This window comes from Trachymyrmex cornetzi, unplaced genomic scaffold (assembly GCF_001594075.2).
Source record: "Trachymyrmex cornetzi isolate Tcor2-1 unplaced genomic scaffold, Tcor1.1 scaffold326, whole genome shotgun sequence".
Lineage (NCBI taxonomy): Eukaryota > Metazoa > Arthropoda > Insecta > Hymenoptera > Formicidae > Trachymyrmex > Trachymyrmex cornetzi.
Genome location: NW_017297961.1, coordinates 28,706 through 34,069, shown reverse-complemented (window position 1 = coordinate 34,069; position 5,364 = coordinate 28,706).

Here is a 5,364-nt window from a genome sequence, read left to right as displayed (position 1 = left end):
ACCGACGCATATAATTCAAAGAAGATCCTACAACTTTCTCAAAATATTGTACATGTCTTATAAAGTATTAACTTTATTAACTTATTTGGTTGTTAATTATAATAGTATATTTCGATTTGCAATTTTTTAGTTTATCAATGTAGCATCGAATCTTACGTTTTTCGAGTAATTAAAGTGTAAATTTTAATAAATAGCTAAAAATTTTACATAATGATTAAAAAACAATTTTTCGAATTCGAGTTTTTTCGGTTTTTTGCATTTTCTGCGAAAATTTGCCACAGTAATGTATATTTTTTTTTACACCATCAGAAAGTAGAGATTTTAACGAACAAAAAGCACACTGACTTTTTTAAAAAAGCAGATATTTTGACGTCAGAATTTTCGATTGAAAATTAGGGTGCTTTTTCGATATTAAATAAAAATAAGGGGAAAAATTAAATATTTTTAATCAAAAAAATTACAGTGTGTTTGGGACATAAAAAGGTAAGTTTTCACCAAATTTCGTGAAAAAAAAAATTTCTTGTGGAAAATAAAAATAAAAAACCAAAAAATCGGTTATTTGAATTTTTCGCATAAATTTTGAGGTTATGTGAAAAAAGTGTAAATACAAAAGTTGTACATCTTTTTATTACCTACAACTTTGCCATTTAACTTTTTTCCATAGGACTTGTAGTTTTGCCGGAAATCGCGATAAACCGTTTTTTACCCTTAAAAACTCACCCCCTTCCACTTCCCGACCTCAGATCGCCCGTAAATTATTTTTCCTTTTATTTTTGCTATATTTTCTTCCTTTTCCAATGGGTTCCATCCTGTTCTAAATTTTTTTGGTCTCGAAAATTATCGGCCCTGGTCTACTTAGTTACTTAGTTATTCTGGAAATCTGTTGAAATTTATTGGCTTACAACATTGCTTTTAAAAAAATCTATAAGAAACACCTCGTCCCAAGAATTTTATAACTGTAAACTTGTACTTTAATTTGTAAAGAATCATAATGAATGCAAAATAATTACACTTATAACACGAGATAGAAATATAGAACAAGCAAATATTAAAGAAGAGGTTGAAGAGTATAAATACCCAGCAAACACAAAATTACATGTAACGTAATCGTTAGTTGTAATTCCCCACTCAACAATATAACTGTAATATAACACGTGTGTTATATGTGTGTTGTATTGTTGAGTGGAAAATTACAACTAGCGGGTACGTTACATGTAACTTTGTGTTTGCTGGGTACACATAAAAATATTGTGATACCTGTGTGTGCATCAAACAGATTGCAGTTTATTAATTCCTGATAATTTATGTCGTCCAAAGTATCTTCTAGTGAATCTATAACAAATTTATAATTCTTTTCTTACTAAAACTCAATATAACGGAAAATTATGGTTGTGTTCCAAAATACACTGCTACCGCTAAAAATGCATAATACACGTGACGTAAACTGTAGATTTTCAGTGCTGGCAGTGAATTTTGGACACAGCCTACATATAACACTTTGTAACAAACCAAAATTCTCTTCAGGCAATTGCACCGCGTTGCTGAGCGACCAGAGAAACTCCTTCGACGAATATCTATAAAAACGATACACATTATACAAGCGTGAAAAATTGTAATAATAATTTAATAACATATGAGGTTTAGGAAATAATAGTAAAGAAGTACAAACGCTACACTTCTTTTCATAAATCTGCCTGAAAAGAAAATAAATGCCTAAAAAAATATAATTTACCTTCCTGAATTTAAAAGGGCTTGTGCCTCAGTAATGCGCTTATCACGCATTATGTTATATCGTACGCGTGTTCTCTTTACACTACGTCCTTCTCTTAACCTTTCGATGTTTATCTCTTGATCGATTATCAGTTCACCTAAACTGTCTGCAAAAAGTTAAACAAGTTATATTATTGAAATGTATTGATGCGATACGCTCGAGATTTATAAGTTATTGCGATAATAAACAGTACATACGAAGAAATTGCCAAATATTGGGATGAATTCCACCAAATTTGTGAAAAATTACATTGTGGAAACTTTCCACAAAATTGTTCGTCCGTATAGGTATCCCAAGTACAGAGACTTGTTCTTTTAAAGGAAGCCAAGTGCGTCTTAAATAAGTAGTGAATTGTAACACAGCCGGGTATGCTGTAGATATCATATCGGCTTCTTCTTGAATTATTTGCAATCCTGTTTCAAACGCATCGGCCGATGCTAATGGTAAAGCCATAGTGAGACCAAGAACTTTTCTAGGTGCTGCCGTTAAACCTAAGACTCTCCAACGTCTTAAAACGGCCTACATAAAGAGTAATAAAACAAATAAATGCGAGTTATGTAATAATAGCTTTATAAAAAAGTTTCTAAATTTTTTGTTATTCTATCAGATACTATATATAAACCTGATTGAAATGAAACCAGCAGCCGGTTAGTCGTGCTTCCGGGAAAGTCTCCCTTGCAGCCTTCATAGCCGCGTATTCATAATCGCTGACAATCAATTGCACTCTTTGCAGTGCATCCGGACAGAGTTCTTTTACTTTTCGCCAAATTGCATTGTACAAATCCTTTGTACGTTTCTCACACAATATGAAAAGGATAGCTATACCCTAATAGGTAAAAAACAAATTAATGTTTAGAAGTGCGAAATCGCTCGTATATTATGTAACCAAAATAATTAAATATAAATTATGTTTAGAAATCTTTTCATATTAATCATTTCTAAAAATATGTCACAGAGACATAGGTATCAATTTTGTAAATATTATAGCATTTTACAATCAAGAGACACGGTAGTGTCTCGCGGCAAGTGGGTACGCAGCGCGAGACACGAGTGTATTTACGCGAGTCAGCGAGTTGCGGGCATCCGAGTACCCGAAATTCTCGGTTTTTTTAATAAAGGCTACACCGATGGAATTCTGAATATGAGTTCTATCGATAATTTGTGTCCGAATTATATAATAAACGTTTATTTTACCTCTACGTGTCCCACGAACGGAAATATCGTGATGCGAAATCCGAAATGTCAAAATTTCTTGTTAGATACGTCTCCTCAAAAAGTCATCTCCTTTTCATATTTTGGACGGTAGATGGCACTCGTTTATTGCTGTCATTTACAGCATACATACGTGTGACTGTGAATGATTTATAGTCTCGCGAATTGGTAACGGCATGAACATATACGCAATGACGTTCACACGTTAAGCGGTCAAACGGCCCGTTTTCTTATTTCCGATTTCTCTTTTATTAGGTACTTGAACGTGCGTCTTCTCGTCTAGACAGTATTTCTTCAGGATTTTATGACCGTCGGCAAAAATTAAAATTTATTCTTGTCAACCTATTTCTATTTTACTACTTCCTGTTGTTAACGAAAAGACGCCCTTCAACACGTTACATACGCTTGGGAATGCGACTTTCTATTTACCCAGGATTTCCGACCCGTTTTTAGATATTACTTATTTAAACTGAACGAGTTTCAAAACGAACATTCTCGACATGGTTTGTAATTTGTCATAAATTTTATTACTGCGGATGATCCTGGGTATCTATGTTTTTATTATCTTTCCAAAATCGTTGGGAAGGCTTTCAACGACATTTTCTACGTATTGTCACGCTCGCCGATCGGTGACCGTTAATTCTCGCATTTTCTCTTACATCCCGTCTCAACGATCACCCTATTAAGCAATCTCGAAACGAGGAAATCGTGGAGTCCTCCCGGACGTCACAAGACCATAACTCAATAACACAATACAATAAAAAGGCTATAGGAGTCCACTTCAAGGTATTACAGTTGAGTATTTATTAAATTAATTATATCTTCGTCTTAACTTGTACGTTTCGACTCCAATGTTGAGTCATCTTCAGCATATGAGAAAATTTGGTGTTATAAATCTTGAATCTCGAAGGTCATGATTCTTCATGCATGCGACCCCATACCCATGTGAGAACGTGAGTTCATTCTCCAGCCCAGTTGGTTGGCTGAGTGGTAATAATGACTCTTAACTGAAATCATTTTCACAACGACCATTGTAGAATATTAGCGCAATGCAAAACCAAATCCCTATCCACTCACCTCACAAAGCCATGTAGTTCGCAAACAATCCGAATTCATTTGAATGTTTCTTAATAATCAAATATCTCGCAACATCGCCTAATTTAAATCTTGTAACAATTACATGTCCGTCTTGCATGAACAGTACTTCGCTTCTGTATGTTAAAACGTGTGCACATTACAGCGGTCGAAAAACAAAACATTCATAATTTGTTGAGAATTTCCATGTAAGCGTTATTTAAGGCTGTCGTATCATTTTGTAAATTCAAGCCATTAGTCTGTCTTTTGATATGCAACATTTCAGATGTTATTCTTTTATTATAAAACTCTTCCACATCCAAAACTTCCACATTGTCCCAATCAAATTCGTGATCAAGATGCGACCTGTGCTCCGTAACAACCGAATGAGAAGAAGTTGCTCCCATTATGTTTTTTCTATGTTCCATTACTCTAGTTTTTAATTTTCTGCCAGTTTGTCCCATATAGGATGCATCGCAATCAGAACAATTTATTTTATAGACCACTTTCCTTTTTAACATTTTTGGTAACGGATCTTTGTGAACTTTTATGAATTTTTTAAGTTTGTTAATACTCTAAAATGTCACTCTATTGCACATACCATTAATAATGTTTTGGAATTTTTTAGAGATCCCTTCTACAAATGGAATAGAGAACCATTTTACCAACTCTCTTTGTTTTTTGTCTGCTGGTTTTTTAACCGTTGAATTGGATCTACCAATCAATCCTCTGATCCTTTCATTCAAAATTTTAAAAATAAAGTCTAGTGGATAGTCATTGTCTGTCAATATATCGACAAGCAATTTCCAATTCTTGTTGTGAAATTTCGGATGTGAAAGATAGAAAATCCTATCTACCATATTAATGATAACACCCTTTTTTTGGGGAATTGGGTGCTGAGACCAATAATTCAAAAATCTACCCGAAAAAGTAGGTTTATGATACCAGTCGAAAATTAATTTGTTGTTTTCTATGATTATGCTTGTGTCCAAAAAATTAATAAAATTAATAAAAAATTAAATAAAAATTAAATTAAATAAAAATTAATAAAAAGACCATAACTATAACAATTCGTTAAATCGCCAGCAAATTCTTGTCTTTACTATATAAAAAATTATCCTTAATCTTCAATTACAGATAAAACACCTTAAATAAAAATGAATATGATTAAATAATAACATTTCATAAAGTCGTAAGCTTCATCTTGTCGTTGAAATAAAAAGCTTAAGTTGTCCATTTCATATTTTAATCCAAGTTGCGAATGAAATCGTATCTGAGAAAGAATAATTCAAAACTTGAAACCTAAG